Here is a 20,819-nt window from a genome sequence, read left to right as displayed (position 1 = left end):
AGATACAAAACAGATACATGTGTCTAAATACAAAAAGAAAATACTACAATTGTGAATTCAAGAGATATTCAATTTAAACTAACAGTGTAAATATAATCTGCCAGTATTGGCGGGAAGTGAGCACAAAGAATATAGAAATAGCATAATGATATTACATAGCATAGCATTATGATATCAACAATATTAAAATAACCCGAGTACTGGTTAACGCATGCCTGTGTTATGATTGTTCACTGCATTGTCCTTTTTAGGTCTTGCATAGGCAGCGCATGCGCTGCCTCTCCGAGGCATCAAGTAATCCGTATTACTAGTGAAACTCCACCTATTGCGTTTCTCTTTGTTTTGTCGCTTGCCATTGGTGAAATCTGGTTTTGCTTTTCTTATTTCGCTCATTGTTGGCTATTTCACTTCCATTTTCTTCAGTTTCTGGAGGAAGCAGCATTGATCAACTACAGTTAACTTATGCTCCAAGGTGGTCTCTTTTAATGTAAGGACTACTTCGTTGTTTTTTTGCCATGGCGCCTGGTACGCGCATACGTTTAATTTGCACGGCCACTTTCCTCGGTGTTGCATGGCCGCTTTCCTCGTTAAAAGTTTGACTTCTTTAAATGTTGGCAGGGGGGTTTTGTATTTCCACAGTAAGGATTTCAAGTTATTGAATGTCCACAAGGGGGTAGTGATGAACTACCAGAGATGTCTGCCGTGGAATTCGCTGGCGCCACAGAATACATTCAGTTCACTGATGAAACAGGTGCTTTTGCATTGTAAATCAATGCGATCTTTGTTGATAACTGACTTATCTTTCAGATGAAGTTGTATTATTTCTGTGCGGTATAGCTCTTGGATGATGACTCGAAAGTTGAAAGGACCCTCCCTTAACTATACCATCACTGTTCTTCCCACGTGTGCATGCATCAAACCATTCCGTAATCAATGCTTTGCTGGCAAAACGAAAAAAATTGAAACTGTCTCATGCAGTTATATTATGATGTTCGCATAGCTTTTCAGGAGAACCTAAGTGAGTTTATAAAAAAAATGCCCCGTTTTGTATTCTTTCGACAGGTTCCTCTATTTCTGTTAATATATATAGCTGACGTATAATTTCTATGATTCACTTTCATACCTATTATACATGCGGTAGATTAAGCACATGGCGGGGGGGTTGCTGCTGAAAGAATGTTAATGCATGTGTCGAGAAGTACTGTTGCTAGAACATGTTTTTAAATAAACATTGTTTAAACATACAGGTGCTAAAATGTCAGGAGTATAATGTATTCACTAGGGGTGGACGTAGTTCGCGAAGTAGCGCTACGCATAGCTACGCAAAGTGCACTTCGCACTACGTGAACTGCGTAGTAGCATGTTCGCACTGTGCGAGATGTTGTTTTCAATGATTGCACAGTGCGGACCAGCATCCGGCACTGTGCAATCATTGAAATCGGCATCTTGCGAGCTTTACTTTTCTGCCGCTCGAGTAGATTTTTACTCGAGCTGCAGCTTTCTCAACTGGTAGTTTCTCATCGCGAGCGGTCGCGAGCATGCGCGACCACTTGTAATGAGAAACCTGACCTCCCCGCGTTGAGAATCTCGCCAGGAGGTTTATTTTCCATGCTCGCGATCGGCAACTTGATGTTGCTGATTGCGAACAAGGAAAAAATCTCGCGAGGATGTCATTTTGCTTGCTCGCGGTCACCAACTTGACGTTTTGGACCGCGAGCAAGCAAAAAATGACCTCTGCACTACGCTACGCATGTTTGCACTGTGCTACATGCAGTTCGCGTAGTGCAAAGTTGCGCAAACTTCACAAACTATGCGAGCGTAGCGTAGTGCTTTGCCCAGGGTTAGTATCCACGTGGCTAGTGTTTTGTAGTCACTTTTCTTTTACCTTGTGTTCACTGCAGTCTGGGCAATTTATCCTTTCCCTTTTAGTAAACGTAACAGTTCCACGGAAAACGTGTACTCAAAACTGGCTGTAGCGTTCATTACACTTGTTTGAAGTGTACATTTTCCTGGAATGAGAAGTAGCCTGCTGCATCTTTAAGTCTGTAGGGTTCTATGTGTCGAGGAGACCGGTTGGCACTTCAGTCAGAAAAGCACATGATCTGTCCCACTGTTCAGTTGCTTGTTGCCTAGTTAACATACCACCTTTCTTAATTCAAATTCAAGATATGCGAGGCCGAACCAACTTATTAAATATTCATTCCAAGATGCAAATGCCCTAGTTTGTTATAGAGGGCAGGTAAAATGGATTAGATTTACAAGTACAAAGAGCCCTTTATTGTTTAGCATTCTAATTTTTTTAAGAATGGCATTTTATGTAACAATGCAACTGATCCTGCATGTTTTATGCAAAATCTGGATGATTTGCAGGTAGATGTATATTGTGAGTAAAGAGTTTTCTTTAGTTGGTTTCCCTCGTCACTTTCATGTGTTTGGTCTATAGCGATACATATTAACAAGCCTTTGCAATGCAATAGGTCTCGCATTTACGCGAGTATGAACTATTGAGATTGCTAATGACAATGCCTTTCATTTTTGTTTTCGTTTTTAAAGCATAAATAAAAGGCATTGTCATTTACAATGCCAATAGCTTAAAGTTGTGTAAATGCAAGATCTATTGCAATGCAAATGCTTGTTGTTGCTATGGTCTTGCCGCTTTAATGCTGGAGGCCAGCCCCATGCACTGGAGCCCTCCATTCCCACTCAGCCCCAACATGGCCGCCCCAATCCTTGCATCCCCTGCTCTGGCAGGTCACAGGCATCTCGGTGACTGGACAAACAGCGTCTGTGTGACCTTGTAGTTCACTTGGGCATGAACTATCCTCCGGCACATACTCCAGGCCTCGCCTCTCCAGGTTACTGCGGCTCTACCCCATGGACACGCTCCACTACACTTGACAGCCGTTCACCCTCCTGACCTCCACCTTCCACATAGACAAGAGAGACTGGCTCAAACATGGCCCACTGAATCTCCCCCAGCACCGGCAAGCTGCAGGCGTCCAGGGGACTGGAGAGACAGCGTCCATGAACTCCAGCAGTAGGTCCTGACCTGAATTCCCTCCTGCTCCGGGATGAGCAGGGGCAGGGGTGCTGGCAGCCATCCGCCGGCACCAGGGGAGGGCAGCACGAGGGCTCCCCTACCTTCCCATGATCGTTTCATCCTTTCCCTTTCCCACTCCGACTGGGCGCTGGAGATCTGGGAGAAGCAGCGAACCCTCAGAGCTAGGTACATCTTGTGTTCCCGCACCTCCGGCCGCAGACAGGGAGTGCCAGAGGTCAGCATTGGCAGGACCCTAGAGCAGAGCTTTCCAAACTGTGTGTCCCGACACAGTACTGTGTCGCCTGAAAATGGTGGGTGTGTCGCGGGATGACACCAGTATTAAGGGCACTTAGCACATAACTGCTGCTAATTAAGAGGCATTCCTTTGAAAGAGTGTCTCAGAGTCTGCCGCAGCAGCGCGTACTCCGAGACACTCTGCTCTATGGGGGCCGGGCGATTCACAACAAAGCCCTATAAACAAGTAAAAGAGTGGAAGGGGGGCTGGCGTGTATGTAGGCAAGCAGGGTACCTGGCAGAGAGCAGCGCTCAGAGCTGCAGACACGAGCGCCTTCTCAGACACCGGCTGTCAGGCAGACAGAACTGCTTTTGTTTCCCAGTTGAAGAACCGGACCTTTGGGCCTGGCGGCGCAGGGTACGCCTGAAATCTTCGAGTTCACCTGCCTTGTTGCACAGAGACACGGAATACTCCGTTGATGTAGAAAACCAAGTTTATTAGCTGCAGCTAAGCACAGTTGTCCAAGAAGTACACCAAGTAGGTTCTCAGGAGACTGCCACTTTACTCCGTGGCTCACAAACTTTTATATCCAAAATACATCTGTACAAACATACACCCAATGCACAAAGTTTTAGCCAATCAGAAGAGTTTGAAAACAAGGTGTTGTGCAACCAGAATCCTGTCTGCTTACATATTGTGTGTTATCCAGCCCCCAGAGTTAATCAATACTGGTATCCCCTGGTTCAGTGTTGCAATGGCAGGACATGTCTGTATGCTTCAAAAGAAAGGTTGTAAAATAGGAAAACACAAGGAGAGAATAGCGAAGGCCAAAAGATAAAATACGGCAAGAGAAGAATACTAAAGGCTAACAGATAGTTGATACGGGGATTAGGTAGTCCAGACAAGGATTAGTTAGGCCGGCTGGTGTTTGAGATTGGTTTCAAAACAAGGACGGAGGGGGTTTTCGACACGCTGCAGTCCAAAAGACAGAGACACTTCGTTCATCGAGCAGCTTGTGAAAAGGCAACACAAAATGGCAGCGAATGTAAGATGGAGTCAAAATTAACAAACCTCAGACCCTCCTTTTGCCATTACGCAGGCAATTCACAAAGACTCAAGCTAATCTGAATCGATGTCGATGATCATGAGGTCATCAAGCTGTTGCTGCAACATCATCTTCATATTCTCTGTTTTCTGTGACATGGGTCTTGGGACACACATAGTGGCACAAAGACCACAGATTGCGGGGCCACATTGCAAACAAAGTCAACACGAAAAGATGATGGCCAAAACTACTCCAACAAAAGTCAATACCTTCCATCCCCATGTGGACAGTAATCCCCAAAACCATCCCATCAGAGACCAATTTCCTTCGTCCTGGTGGATGGACTCAGCAATGTGGTGTAATTTAGAGATGGTCTGGTATACTGTAGGGGCGTTGTCAGATATGTAAATGCAACAACTGGATCCGATCAATTTACAGACTCCACCACAATCTGCAACCATTCTGTTTTGTAATGTCATAGGGCGATCCCCCTGAAGCTCGGCAGTTATATTACCCAGTGCTCCGACAGTTTCATTTATTGTTGCTTCAACTACTCGAATGAGATGCCTGATATTTCTACTATTGGCCATAGGGCCCCAAAATGGGAGGAATCCTTTAAGGAAGTCGCCTCCTTCTTGTCCTGCTGTGTCTTCCAAAGCAATAACCCCTCTACCGTACCTTGTCCTGTGATGTCCCGAAGGAGCTGTATATGTTGGAGGGAGGAGAAAAGCTATATAACAAGTTCCTGAGAAATCGGCTGGTAGCCATGTATAGGCTCTGTCATGGCAAACTAAATATGTCCCTTGAGAGGCTACCAGTGGTGGAGACGTTTGGGATGCATAGGTATATGTGATGTTACAAGTGCTCTTTCCCAGTTGGGCCTTAGGACTTTGACCATTTCCTTGGAGACATAAGTGACCTTGGTGGGGTACAGTATATATAGGTTGGGAGCTTTTCATTTTGGCTCTGTCTGTAAGACTAGTGACATAATGTGTCACATTCCAATCAATGTATGCTTGTCGTTCATCAGTTGGGAATTCATTAAATTTCTTATAATGTTTTGACATAGCCACTATTCCTTTTATTAGTGCGTCATGACTAACGTCAATTCCATCCCTATACGGACCAATAGGATGTCGATGTTGGTTCTCATAGGCATTGGCAAACATAGAGGTGTAAGCCCAAGCAGATCCTTTTAGGGAGAAGGGTAGAACTAAATATGGCATTCCTCTATCTGTATTATGAGGTAAAGGTCCACATACCCAGCAATCGGTGGTATTGATCACCAATTGATGCTGGTGTAACAATTGAATGAAAGAATTGTTAAAATACTTCATTCTCCTAATTTGCTCATGCTCTGGTAGCGTATGAAATTGGTGTGGGGAAGCAGTAGTGCGAAAAGGTATGGGCTGGGAGGTAGATATAGGTACAGATGTTGGCTGCAAAGTGTGAGTAACCCAACCCACGCAAGCCAATAAAACACATAGCAAAGTTAAAACACATAGCACTACGCCACATCTATTAAATAATAATTTACAATATTTCTTCTTCATTTTGGTTCTTTTATCAATTTCGGATTCACCAGAAGTCATCCCCTAAAGTGTTGCTCGTGGCAATCTTCCTATCTCACTCATTTGTGGTTATTAGCCGTCCTATTACACTGCAAATCCTGCAGACCTATTGCCACTACTCAGGTCACAAACCAAGTCTCCTACCACGACCCTGCAACCTAACGTAGGATGAATCCAGTATCACATATATAATTCAGAATTTTCAAATGCAATTTAAAAAGGAAAAAGGTTTCAAATGTCTTTTGCCACTCTAGGCCTCAAATTACATCTGTCCTTATTTGGCACAGTTTGGTCTCAAAAAAGTGTCTCTGGATCAGTTGTGTCTATTCTGAGATTCGATGGTACAGCTTTTTGCAAAACGTCATCGTCCTCTTTCTCAGACTGAGTCCATTCTAGGTGTGCATTACCAAAAGGTACAAACCGGGGGACCCTCTCCCCTTCACAATCACCTATACCTTCGCAGACCCACTGATCGAAAGGCAAAGGCAAGGGCACCTTTTTGCAGTGCACACCATGGACCCAGTTCTTTTTCCCAACAACTTTCCCGGCTGTACGTGTCGTCAGCAGGACCTGTCTCGGTTCCCGCCAGCGAGGCTCCTAATTCCTCTTCCTTTGGAAGTTTTTCAGGCACACCCAGTCGCCAGGTTGAGGGTGTGCCCAGGATCCGAAGAAGCCTGCGGCAAGGTGTCTTGTACCTGCTGATGGAGAACACGCAATTTAGTGGTGAGGTCATGCAAATAGTCAATTAGCATTGGGTATTCTATGTCAGAGTACTTTTTGGGTCTAGGGACACCCCAGACATTAGCCGGGCGTCCGAACACAATCTCATATGGGCTAAGTCCCACACGAGAATGAACAGCTGTTCGAGTTGACAAGAGGGCTAAAGGTAAAGCATCGGGCCAGGCAAGACCTGTGCTGGCTTGTATCTTCGCAAGTTTAAGCTTGAGAGTGCCATTATAGCACTCTACCAAACCCGCTGACTGAGGATGGTTTGCCGCATGGAATTTCTGCTTAATACCAAGACCGGCACATACTTTCTGCATGATTTGACCCACAAATTCACTTCCGTTGTCACTCCAGACAATTCGAGGTAAACCAAACCTCGGGAAGTATTCTTTCAGAAGGACCTTGGCTGTAGACATGGCAGTATTATCCTTTAGGGGGTAGGCCTCTATCCATCTAGAAAAGGCACACACCACCACAAGGACATACCTTAGGTTATTGCATCTCTCCATATGAATGTAGTCTATCTGCAATACCTCAAAAGGATATGTTGGGGGAGCAAAATGGCCTGCTGGGGTTGGTGTCCCTCTTCCTGGGTTGTGCATCAAACAAACAATGCAATGTTTAACAAGATTGTCTGCACATTTAGGAATCCCTGCATTCTGCCATACCGGAGCCAAAAGCTTGCATATTCCTTTCGCACTGATGTGGGCTGGACCATGCGCCATAGTTACTACTGGAAGTACATAGGCGTCTGGTAACAGCCAGCGTTGGTGTTCCGACAATTCTATCCAACACCCGTCGCATCCAACATTCCCGTACCATCTCTCCACTTACTCAATTCTTTCTCTGTAGCCTCTTCCTGAATCATTTTCACACTTTCTATTGTGTCCTCACACATTCCTCCTTGACTGACCCATCTAGCAGGTCCAGCAACATACATATGACTCGTCACATCTTTCGCTGTCTCTTTCGCTATCTGATCCGCAAAAGCGTTTCCTTCACCCACATCATCAGTGATCCTCTTATGCGCACTACACTTCACAATTGCTATCTGAGTGGGTAAAGCAAGTGATTCCAAAAGGTCATTCACTAACTGACCATGCTGTATTTTAGTACCATGTGAGGTAAAGAATCCTCTTTCCCTCCAAAGGCGGCCAAAACTGTGGGCCACCCCAAATGCATACTGGCTGTTGGTGAACACATTCACTCTCTTCCCTTTAGCTAATACACAAGCTCTAGTCAGAGCTATCAATTCAGCTGCTTGGGCTGAATTCTGCCTAATGCGTGCTGTCTCCACAATTGTATGCAAAGTGGTAACAGCATAGGCTGCAGTCGTATCACCATTGGGGAGCTTAAAACACGAACCATCCACCCATAGGATCCCATCCGGGTCCAGGAGCGGCGTATCTTTTAAATCAATCCTACCTTTTGTCTCCTCCTCTGTACGGAGAAAACAATCATGTTTCTCTTGAATGTCTTCCTCTACTGGGATCGGTAACAATCTAGCTGGATTTAGGGTATTACATCGCTTGATGTGCACGTGACTAGCCAAGAGCGTCAGCTCATACCCCGATAAACGGGCGCTCATAAGATGCTGAGTTTTTGTCCTGTTTAGAAGTATATCCACTGCATGTGGCACCATGACAATAAGCGTATTGTCTAGCACCAATCCAGCAGATTGGTGAATAGAAACTGATGCTGCTGCTGTAGCTTTCAGACAACTAGGTAATGCTTTAGCTACAGGGTCTAATGTAGCCGAAAAATAAGCACACGGGCATTGCTTATCACCAAATTGTTGTGTCAAAACTGACAACGCACAACCTTCTCTCTCGTGCACCTAAAGTGTGAAAGGCTTGCTGTAATCCAGAGTACCCAACACAGGAGCAGAACACAAGGAAGTACGCAAATCAGTAAAACTTTTCTGGCATTCCTCTGTCCAAGGGAGAGGTTGGGGTGTATCTTTAAGGGTATGTGCTAACAAAGGTTTCGCTAACAAAGAAAAATTCGGAATCCATTGTCTACAGTAAGAGGTAATGCCCAAAAAGGCACGCACCTCTGTCTGTGCATGGTACAGACATTTGTGCAATTGCTTGGATTCTTTCTGGGGTCAATCGCCGTCCCTCCTTCGACAAGAGATGACCTCTTGGCGACAATATTGTAATTTAGAGGGCGAAACCTTATGATGAAGGTCAGACAAGTGATGCAACAGTGAAACAGTAACTTGTTTACAAACATCCTCAGAATCAGCAGCAACCAACAGATCATCTACGTACTGAATAAGGGTGGCACCTGGAGGCAAAGTGAAGGCATCGAGCTGGGTTTTCAAAGCCTGACTATAAATGGAGGGACTTTCACAATAGCCTTGAGGTGCACGCTTGAACCGGAAACTTTGGCCTCCCAAAGAGAAACCAAAAATATCCCTACTTTCCTCAGCAATGGGAATGCTAAAGAAAGCATTCTTAAGGTCAATGACCGAAAACCAGGCAGCCGAAGCAGGTATCATTGTCAATAAAGCAGTGATATCTGGGACGACAGGAAACTGGGGTACAACAATCTTGTTGACCTCCCTGAGATCGATCACAAAACGATAAACAGGTGGCTGGGAAGAGTCAGTACGTTTAAGGACAGGCAGAACAGGACTATTGCACACATTTCCTCTAGTCTCTTCAATCACACCTTTCTCAACCAGATCACAAATGATAGCCATCAGTGCTCTCTCACCATCACTCAAAATTCTGTACTGAGGAATGCGAGTTAACCTAACATTGGACTTGAGGGTGACAACATAGGGTGGAATCTGCAAGAGACAAACATCATTGGGGCCTGTAGCCCAAAGAGTAGCAGGCAGTGAATGTAATTCAGAAGGGAGTTGGTCTCTAGACAAATATGTCGGGGAGGTGAATCTCTTACCTAAAGTAAGATGTACACCTGAAGGAGAACAATGCAGAGTCGCATACAGTCTCTTTAACAAGTCCAACCCCAACAAATTCTCACCACAACCAGTCGTTAAAATAAGCGGAGCCTCCGAATCATAAGGACCAATGGAGATAGGCAAAGGACAAGAAACTGGGTTACGATCTGGGGCGCCAGAAAATCCTACAGAAACATTTGTTAAGCCAGACAAAGGTGCCCCAGGGAGTTTAGAGTGGTTGATAGAACTCTTCGTTGCACCAGTATCCAAGAGAAATGGCTCTGATACACCAAGCGTCAACATAAGGCCCATTTTGGTCCACTGGAACTGAAATGACTCACTCACTTTGTCTGACATTGTACTTCGCCCCCTCCCCCTAGGTGTTGACTGGAAGCCACCTCGGCCTCGCGGCCCAGGCTTACCACCAGTACGCTGCAATAAAATTGGGCAATTATTCTTGAAGTGACCGTCTTCCTTGCAATAGGCACATTGATTAGGACCCAGTGGAGGCCGTGGAACAAAGGGCTCAGGTTTCTGAAACACCTTCTGAAACTGGGGAGTCGGCTGAAACTGGCGCTGAGCAGAACGAGGAGGATAAGCCTGTTGCAAAAGAACCTTCGTCTTTAACTCTTTAGTCTTTTTATCCAATTTGTCCTTCTCCTCCTTAGCCCTATTTTCGTAATTCTGGGCAGTAGCCAATATCTGGGCTGAAGAAGAAACAGCCCATGAACTTTCGGAATCTTTTAATTTATTAGAGAGTTCAGGAAGCAAATTAAATACAAATGTATCTACGAACAATCGCTGTCCCCCCGCTGTGCTCATATCCTGAGCACTGTGATCAAGGAACGTTTCCTCAAAACGAGTAAAGAAGTCAGAGACACTCTCATCCTTCTTCTGCTTACAGGCAGCTAACTTATCCCAATTAACTCGCAGAGCGGGCATCATCGTTTTCATTAAGGTGATTATTCTACCAGGAAGTTCTGCAACTAAATTATCGGGTTTAGCACCACCCACCTAGAGTCTATCCTTAGCCAGTATAGCATTCCAATCACCTCCTAATTCTTGGACGTGGTCCTCTTTCCAAATCCTAGCCCACAATGGTTGTGGGACAACATTTCCCATCAGCATATCTATGTCAGCCAAATTCATAATACAAGCATCAACAGTCTGATATAATTCTCTGTAGTAACCAGCAGGGTTTTTACGGGGGTCAGGTAAGGACTGTTTAAGGGCCAGCACCTCAGATCTCTTCCAAGGTACATGTACCCATATACGTTGGAAGTGAGCTGGTATAGGCCAGGTGTCTCCAACCGGTCGATCGCGAGCTACCGGTAGCTCGCCGACCCTCTGGGAGTAGCTCGCGATGCTTCCTAATTACAGAGACGTCATTTAAGCATTTTATTTTGTATCCCTTTGTTGTCTTTGTTTGCTATCAGCCCTTGCCCGCCCTCACACAAACCAGCTGTTCTGTTTGCTGAAGCAAGCTTAGCTGGGGTGTGTCGGGCTAAAGAACGTGACATTCTTCCTGAAGTCACGCGCCACCTGCCTTTCCAGGCAGGTGCCGTGCTTCATAATTGCCGTCGGATCCTCGTGGGAAGCTGCGCAGGACTGGTAAGTGTGCCCCTGGATTAATAGCAGCATAGTTCTTAAAACCGGCTAAGTGTATTGTAACTAAGGCCTTTGATTTTAACATCAGCTGCCACCGCGCTTTACATCGGACTTCAGTAACTAAGCGCAGTGGCAGCCGATATTAAAATCCAAGGTCTTTGCTGGCATTGAGCTGCTGCCACGGTCACAGCCGATGTGAAAATCAAAAGTCCGGCCATGTGTTTTTGCTCTTCCACTGACAGTGCTGTGCGGATCCCAGTCTGCAGCATGTCCTCCCGTGGAACCCCAAGCAGGTTCCTGCAGAGCGTGCTGCAGAACGGAGTAGGACCGTACATATGCCAGCTCAAGAGGCTCACCCTGGTTTTCAGCAAGGACGCACGGAATTCAAGGAGTGCCAGAGAGTTTATAGAAGAAAACGTTGTAGATTTTGCCAAATGGAATCCTGGCATTGTGATGTATGTTACTCCCCAGAAATGCGCCATCCTAAGCTCATAGCAGAATATTTGAACGGAGCAGTGAAGAAAGAGCTGGTAACTAGCAAATCTGCTGATGAAATTGTACAACTTGTTCAGAAAATGGCTAATCAGTCTGGACTGGACATTATCCGTATACGCAAAATGTACCACACGGACAGCCCCAGCATCCAGGGGCAGTGGCACCCCTTCATCAACAAGCCAACCCTTCTGAATGTCAAAGCTTTTGACTCGGTTAACCAAACACAAAACGAACTGCCTAAATAAAGTTAAGGAAAAGGACTTGATCAAAAAAAAAAAAAAAACGAAAGTCCTTGCCTGCACTAAACTGCTTTCACGGACTACAGCATGCTTTAAATTTGCCTTCGTGTTGAAGTCAGTGAAAGCAGCTTAGTGCATGCAAGGCCCTTTGATTTTAACATCGGCTGCCACTGTGCTGTAGCTGTATATTCTTTCAGTTTTAAAGCGCAGTGGCAGCCGATGTTGAAATCAACGCGCTTTACATGTACTGACCCGATCCTCCCAAAACAGGCCCATCACTTTGTGCCAAGGCAGCTCTGCTTGTGTGACATGGAGCTGTGTTTTGCTGTACCACAACTACGACAAACAAATTGATTTGTTAAGTACTTTTACTACTATGCGTTTAATAGAGGCAGTTTACAATTTTAGTAAGCATGGGCGAATTTTGCGGATCTCGCGTTCGCGGATTTTGCGGATTTGCGAACTCGCAATCCGCAAAATCCGCGAATTCTCGCGAATTTGCGGATTTTTTTTTTTTATGTTCGCACGGGTTTCTGCAAGTTCGCGAGGGTTTTGTACAATTTCGCAAATTGCGAAATTGTACAAAACGCGTGCGAACTTGCAGCAACCCGTGCGAACACAATAATATGAAGAGAAAGAAGCTCCTGGTCACAGGAACAGCACGGGGATTGCGCTCATGAAAGTCAAGGATGCAAAGGCCTCTACCCAGCATCACAGCTGACTTTCCACGGTAGATTTGGGAAGAGGCACACCTGTCCAGCCTCGAAGACGCTCATGATTGTTTTTGGGCTAATGAATGAGTCACTGAATTTGAGCATCAACTAGTTCGAGCGACCATGTGTGTGTTACGATGCAATCGCCCCGAAGGGCGCAGGGGTCCCTTGAGTGAGCTGTCCATCATAGTGGGTGAATGGCGGGAAGACGGTGCAAACCGCGAGTGTGTGCGCGGGGCCAAACGTGCGGGGCTTCCATGCGAGTTCACATGCCTCTTGTGTGCATAAAAGGTCAGAGAAAGATCAGTTCAGCAGATGAAGAGAAAAAGCTCCTGGTCACAGGAACAGCACGGGTATTGCGCTCGTGAAAGTCAAGGATGCAAAAGCCTCTATCCAGCACCACAGCTGATTTTCCACGGTAGATTTGGGAAGAAGGCACACCTGCCTCGACGACAAATGAGTCACAGGAAGGGTCACAGGAAGGGCATGTTGTAAATATTTTAGGATGGCGCCGGCAAGCTGCCAGCGCCATCCTAAAATACTTACTAAATTAGCTTCAACAGGAAGCTCTAATAGATAAAATAAAGCAGGTGCGAGCACCTGCTTTATTTTATCTATTAGAGCTTCCTGTTGAAGCTAACTTAGTAACTATTTTAGGATGGCGCTGGCAGCTTGCCGGCGCCATCCTAAAATAGTTACAACAGGCCAGGCTTGAACTTTTGCCCCCGGAAAAATCCGCCGCTCGCGGATTTGCGGATTTTCGGTAAATTCGCGGGAGTTCGCGGATTGCGAATTTACCGAAAATCCGCAAAATCCGCGAGCGGAACGGATTTTCCGCCCATGCTTAAATTTTAGTGGCTGAGATGATGCAATTTCTTTTGTGTGTGTGTTTTTTTTTTAACAAGGATCATTAGTCCTTTCTTGATTTTAGCCATGCACTTTGATCCCATTGATGTTCTGTCTATGTGGTTCTTGAGGTGCTACTTAGAAGAATGTTAAATGAAGGACTCTATTATTACACTGATTCAGATACTCATGGCCTATGCAGGAAGGAGAAAAGCAGGCTGGTGAGTGCAGTAGTGATCTGGAGTGTGTGTGCATGCACGAGGTGTGATCGGATTTGACATTTTGTTTTAAAGGAACAAATTCATGGTCACTTGTTTGCAGGGTTTTCAGTATTTGATGATGTGTAAGAGTTTGAATAAATTAGATCTGTATAATACATTTGTTAATGTATAAGTATGCTTTATTTCTATTATTTCAATAATATGCAAGTTTAAACGAGGGGCCTTCTGTTTCAATAATGACATTTTCAATTAAAGCAAATAGGAGCTATAATGCAGCCCTCTTTATGCATAGTTACAGAAATGTCTGTGAAATATCAGTTTTCCCATGGTCTGGCCTGGAGATGAGAGCCCATTTGAAATACCATGAGAATAAAGCGTGCTATTTCTTTTTCATAATTATTTTCAGGAAGTTATGTTTTATATAAAAAGAATCAAACTATCTGTTTTTGCATGTGATCCTATTGCATACCATCACTCCGCATACTTTCATTACGAAAGTACCACGACTCCGCAATGCCATTATAACGCATGGCATTAAATTATATATGCTTTTACCACGCATACATTTACAACAAAATTAGTTGTAAATGCATGAATGGTAAAAGCATGTTTTTTTTTAATGTTTGGATAAGGTAAGTATGGGTATAGGGGTATATGTTTTGGGGTACTGAGGTATATGTTTTGGGGTGTTTGGGTATTTTAAGGGTTCAGATATAGTTTTGGGTTATGGGGTACAGGGGTAGTTTTAGGGTTTAGGGTTAGGTATGGGTTTTGGGGTACAGGGGTATTTTTAGGGTTCGGGGCTAGGTTTGGGTTTTGGGGTACAGGGGTATTTTAGGGTTCAGGGGTAGGTTTGGGTTTTGGGGTACAGGGTTATTTTTAGGGTTCAGGGCTAGGTTTGGGTTTTGGGGTACAGGGGTATTTTTAGGGTTCAGGGGTAGGTTTGGGTTTTGGGGTACAGGGGTATTTTATGGGTTCAGGGCTAGGTTTGGGTTTTGGGGTACAGGGGTATTTTAGGGTTCAGGGGTAGGTTTGGGTTTTGGGGTACAGTGGTATTTTTAGGGTTCAGGGCTAGGTTTGGGTTTGGGGTACAGGGATATTTTTAGGGTTCAGGGGTAGGTTTGGGTTTTGAGGTACAGGGTATTTATAGGGTTTAGGGCTAGGTTTGGGTTTTGGGGTGCAGGGGTATTTTTAGGGTTTAGGGATAGGTTTGGGTTTTGGGGTACAGGGTATATTTATAGGGTTAAGATGGGTTAGTGTTTAAGGGTGTTGGGGTATTTTAAGGAGTAAGGGTGGGTTATGATTATGGGGTGCAGGGGTATTTAAAGGGAGCAGGGTTGGATTAGCATACGATATGAGACATGGCATGAAGACCACACGCCCCCAGGGTTTGTCACGCCCCCAGCACACGCCCACAGCACAACGCAGACACGCCCACAAGGGACTACTTTGCTGACACGGTTCTTTTACCTTTTAAATGTATATGGTGGGCGTCTGCATAGCCTATGTCCTTCTGTTGCAACTGCCCTTTCCAACGCTGTATTGGGTGTTGTGATTGGTGCTGTGGTTCCTGAGATTACCCGCCTCAAAGGTTTTGGCTCTCTCTTTATTATATTAGTATGGATTAAGGTTGCCACCTTTCCAAATATCGGCCACTTGTTGTTCCAATAATCTGCAAAGGTCCGGACATGAAAGCAAATCATATGTATTATTTTGTACCATAACTTTTCTCCCTGTGTTTTACATTTTTTGATTATGAAGAAATTGGAAGACTTCTGTTGCAGCATTTTTATAGTGCTTACTAATGTGTGGCACTGAAGCACTTACCTACATGGTTAGCAAGGTATGCCTTGTGTAGGGTGGGTAGTTCGAAGTGTTTGCTTTGGTTTTTGATTCTATGTGGGAAGTGTTTCCTTGTCTTGCCTGATGAACTCCAAGGTGCAGTTATCATGGTATGGGACGCAGCACGTAGCAGTGTGGTGAATGAGGTGTGAGGCAGATATACAGTTTAGTATGTTATGATTTTCAGTCTGCAGACAGCTTTGAACAGCTCTATAGGTCTATCTATGTGTATTTTGTTCAAGCTACAGTATGGGTCACAAAGAAATTAGGCTTAGAGACAATGAAGCAGGGCGTGGGAGGTGTCTCCAAAAAATGCGCGAATTGCCTGGCCTTTAGTGGCTCATGACGATTTTCACTGATCAGAAGTAGCTCTCACTACAGAAAAGGTTGGAGACCCCTGGTATAGGCTGATTACCCTCCTGGGCTGCAACCGCTTCTCTCCACACTGGGGAACCTCTCGCATAGGGTAGTGTTTCAGTTTGCGCCTAACAGAAGGATCAGGTTCAGACAAAGACCGGGAAAAAACATTGATCTAAAAGTGATAAGTGTCCGTACAGCATTCCCAACCTCAGGACCCACAATAATTCCCTTATCAAAATCAGTCCTAATATCCAGCAAACCCTTGGGAGCTAAACCCAATCCCGCAGCCTCCCATTCCTGACCTAAAATGCCACACATGGTGTCAAAAACAAATCTCTGTGTAGGGGCATCCCACTGCTCAAAGGTTTGCATGATATCTTGCACGGTATACTCAGGACCCTGCATGATCCATCTGCGAGCAAGGAGATCTAACGCATCTCCTTCTTGGGAATCAGGAAGTAAACTACGGGTCTGCCTACGGGGAAGAACAGGAGTCAGACTTACTGACCCAAAGAGAGGAGAAAAGAGACCAGAAACAGTCTCAACCATCCGCTGACGGACAGAAGGGTAAGTTGGCAGAAAAACAGGAGATATGGTATGAGATGGAGCAGGAGAAGAGGCAACAGGTAGAACGGAGGTCGAGGGCAAAGGAGGCTGAGGCAAAGAAGTAGGAGACAGAGGAGCTGGAAGCAAAGGAGCTGGAGGCAAAGGAAATGGCGGTAGTGGTAGTGCCACAAAGGGCTGTGGTGGAGGTGCAGGAGCTGGAGCTGGTGGGAGAATAACAGGTTGCTGGACGGGTAACAAAAGCGGGGGTGCATTAGCACCTTGTACATAGGGCAGGGGTGATCTTAACAAGTGAGACATTAAAGGATCTTTCTCAAGATCAGCATCGGGATTCGGGGAAGAAGTCGGCAGCACCGGGTAACATTTATCAATCGCCATGCGATGTTGCCTATCTGAGATCTCTATCGCATGATCTATTTCATTATCTTTAAACTGTTGATCAGCCTGTATAACAGTCATGACTCTTTCTTTCCTATCTCTTTTTTGCCTGTTTAATTTCTTTCTGCTTGGCTTCCTTGCGCCAAAGGGGAAAAGAGTCAAACATAGCCGGCCGGGCTTTTCTTTTAAACAAAGTAGCTTCTAAATTGTCTAAAATATCAGCCTCAAAACTACCATTATGTGGCCACTGTAAAATACCATCTTTCTTCGTATAGTGGACCCATACTTCATTAACCCCTTCGCTGCTAGGCCTTTTCCCCTCCTGTGCTAAGCCCTTTTTTGGCGATTTGGGGTAGTGCGCGCTTAGGCCCTTGTAACTTTTTGACCACATAAGGTATCCACGCCAAATTTGCGTCCTTTTCTTCCAACATCATGTGGATTCTAAAGGCGCCCAAGGTTTGTGGATTCCCTTGGAGGGGTCCCGGAAATTTACCAAAATATAGTGTTTTTTTTGTTTTTTCAGAAAAATGGGAAAAACGGGCTGCAAATGAAAGCCTCTGGGGTTTTCCCTGAAAAAGTTATCAAAAAAGGGTTTGTGGGGCTGAAATCTCCATTTTCTCAGCTTTTAGGGAATGACAGTCTTTTGTCAGAGAACCGACATTTTTCACACAGTTTTGGCATTTTTCTTGGACATAGCCTTTTTTTGCTATTTTTAGAGCTTTCAACCTCCTTCCAGTTAATGGTAGAAATGAGTTTGAAAGCAATAATGGAGCTGTACATTTTCGAAAAGTAGACAAAATTCTGAATTCAGAAAGGGGTCATTTGTCTAAATCCATGAAGGTTTCTTTATAGAAACTAACAGTTAAATATTGGAATATTTGAAAATTTGTTGAAAAAAACAGCCTTTTGTCTCAACGTTTTCACCTATAACTTTTTCTAATTTTGACAGTTCTTGGAAAGCAATATACCGTTACATCTGTTAGACCGTCCTGTTTGTGGGGATATATAGGACTTGTAGTTTCACCAAGAACCTGACGAACCCAGATCCAAAAACTGAGCAGCAACTTGCAATGGTATTTTTTTATTTACTGGGTATAGAGCACTTTGTCTTGGAAAATGTATACATGGAAAAATCTGTATGAAAGACACCTATGTATTTCTGAATTGGGTACAAAGTATAGAGTTCACAAACAGTATATAATTGCTAATTTTCAAAATTGGGAATACTCATACTAGCATGAGAATTATTGGTAATTTTTCAAAAATATTTTTTTTTTACACAATGTCTTTCATTGAAAGGGAGAAATGCATGAAAGCTCAATTGGTAATAACAGTTGATTTACAAATCTGAATTACCCCAAGTCTCCCGATAAAAACGGTACTTCACTTGTGTGGGTCGGCCTTGTGCCTGCGACAGGAAACGGCGCAAAATGCAACGTGGTCACACCTAAATTTTGCAGTTACAAATTTACCCTTTTTTGGCAAAGTGCCTACCTGTAGTTTTTGCTCCTTAGCTCTGTCGGCACCTAGGGAAACCTAGCAAACCTATACATTTTTGAAAAGTAGACACCCAGGGAAATTCAGGATGGGGTGACTCGACTGCCTACCACCAGGTTTTGCTACCCAGAATCCCTTGCAAAGCTAAGAATTTAACAAAAAAACAACTTTTCCTCACATTTCTGTGGAGGAAAGTTCTGGAATCTGCGTGGATCAACAAATTTCCACCCACCCAGTGTTTCCCCAGGTCTCCCGAAAAAAATGGTACCTCACTTGCGTGGGTAGGCATAGTGGCTGCGACACGAAACAGCGCAAAACGCAACGTGGTCGCACCTCAATTTCCCAGTGAAATCTTGCGCTCTTTGGACAAAGAGACTACCTTTTGTTTTTGAGCCCTAGCTCTGCCAGCACCTAGGGAAACCTAGCAAACCTATATATTCTTGAAAAGTAGACACCCAGGGGAATTCAAGATGGGGTGACTTGACTGCCTACCACCAGGTTTTGTTACCCAGAATCCCTTGGAAAGCTAAGAATTTGACAAAAGAAAAAACATTTTCCTCACATTTCTGTGGAGGAAAGTTCTGGAATCTGCGTGGATCAACGAATTTCCACCCACCCAGTGTTCCCCCAGGTCTCCCAAAAAAAATGGTACCTCACTTGCGTGGGTAGGCATAGTGGCTGCGACATGAAACAGCCCAAAACGCAACGTGGACGTACCTCAATTTCCAAGTGAAATATTGTGCGTTTTGGACAAAGAGACTACCTTTTGTTTTTGCGCCCTAGCTCTGCCAGCACCTAGGGAAACCTAGCAAAACTATACATTTTTGAAAACTAGACACCCAGGGGAATTCAGGATGGGGTGACTCGTCTGCCTACCCCCAGGTTTTGTTACCCGGAATCCCCTGCAAACCTAACAATTTGACAAAAAAAACACATTTTCCTCACATTTCTGTGGTGGAAAGTTCTGGAATCTGCGTAGATCAACAAATTTCTACCCACCCAGCGTTCCCCCGGGTCTCCCAAAAAAAAATGGTACCTCACTTGCGTGGGTAGGCATAGTGGCTGCGACATGAAACAGCGCAAAACGCAACGTGGTTGCACCTCAATTTCCCAGTGAAATTTTGCGCTTTTTGGACAAAGAGACTACCTTTTGTTTTTACGCCCTAGCTCTGCCAGCACCTAGGGAAACCTAGGAAACCTATACATTTTTGAAAACTAGACACCCAGGGAAAATCAGGATGGGGTGACTCCTCTGCCTACCCTCAGGTTTTGTTACCCAGAATCCCTTGCAAAGCTAAGAGTTTGACAAAAAAAAACACATTTTCCTCACATTTCTGTGGTGGAAAGTTCTGGAATGTGCGTGGATCAACAAATTTCCACCCACCCAGCGTTTCCTCAAGTCTCCCGAAAAAGATGGTACCTCACTTGCGTGGGTAGGCATAGTGGCTGCGACATGAAACAGCGCAAAACGCAACATGGTCGCACCTCAATTTCCCAGTGAAATTTTGCACTTTTTGGACAAAAAGACTACCTTTTGTTTTTGCGCCCTAGCTCTGCCAGCACCTAAGGAAACCTAGCAAACCTATACATTTTTGAAAACTAGACACCCAGGGAAATTCAGGATGGGGTGACTCCTCTGCCTACCCTCAGGTTTTGTTACCCAGAATCCCTTGCAAAGCTAAGAGTTTGACAAAAAAAACACATTTTCCTCACATTTCTGTGGTGGAAAGTTCTGGAATCTGCGTGGATCAACAAATTTCCACCCACCCAGCGTTCCCCCAGGTCTCCCGAAAAAAATGGTACCTCACTTGCGTGGGTAGGCATAGTGGCTGCGACATGAAACAGCGCAAAACGCAACATGGTCGCACCTCAATTTCCCAGTGAAATGTTGCACTTTTTGGACAAAAAGACTACCTTTTGTTTTTGCGCCCTAGCTATGCCAGCACCTAAGGATACCTAGCAAACCTATACATTTTTGAAAACTAGACACCCAGGGGAATTCAGGATGGGGTGACTCCTCTGCCTACCCTCAGGTTTTGTTACCCAGAATCCCTTGCAAAGCTAAGAGTTTGACAAAAAAAAAACATTTTCCTCACATTTCTGTGGTGGAAAGTTCTGGAATCTGCGTGGATCAACAAATTTCCACCCACCCAGCGTTCCCCCAGGTCTCCCAAAAAAATGGTACCTCACTTGCGTGGGTCGGCATAGTGGCTGCGACATGAAACAGCGCAAAACGCAACATGGTCGCACCTCAATTTCCCAGTGAAATTTTGCACTTTTTGGACAAAAAGACTACCTTTTGTTTTTGCGCCCTAGCTCTGCCAGCACCTAAGGATACCTAGCAAACCTATACATTTTTGAAAAGTAGACACCCAGGGGAATTCAGGATGGGGTGACTCCTCTGCCTACCCTCAGGTTTTGTTACCCAGAATCCCTTGCAAACTAAGATTTTGACAAAAGAAACACATTTTCCTCACATTTCTGTGGTGGAAAGTTCTGGAATCTGCGTGGATCAACAAATTTCCACC

General features: G+C 44.8%; 1 protein-coding gene and 1 pseudogene across 1 annotated transcript in view; both read left to right on the top strand.

Moving 5' to 3' along the window:
- LOC147751046 (uncharacterized) overlaps nt 1-20,819 on the top strand; it is a 417,403-nt gene that overhangs the window by 350,049 nt on the left and 46,535 nt on the right. The window lies entirely within an intron of this gene.
- LOC147751047 (large ribosomal subunit protein mL43 pseudogene) lies at nt 11,396-11,876 on the top strand (annotated as a pseudogene).

Source organism: Lissotriton vulgaris, chromosome 1_1 (assembly GCF_964263255.1).
Source record: "Lissotriton vulgaris chromosome 1_1, aLisVul1.2, whole genome shotgun sequence".
Lineage (NCBI taxonomy): Eukaryota > Metazoa > Chordata > Amphibia > Caudata > Salamandridae > Lissotriton > Lissotriton vulgaris.
This window is presented reverse-complemented; position numbering and strand designations above follow the sequence as displayed.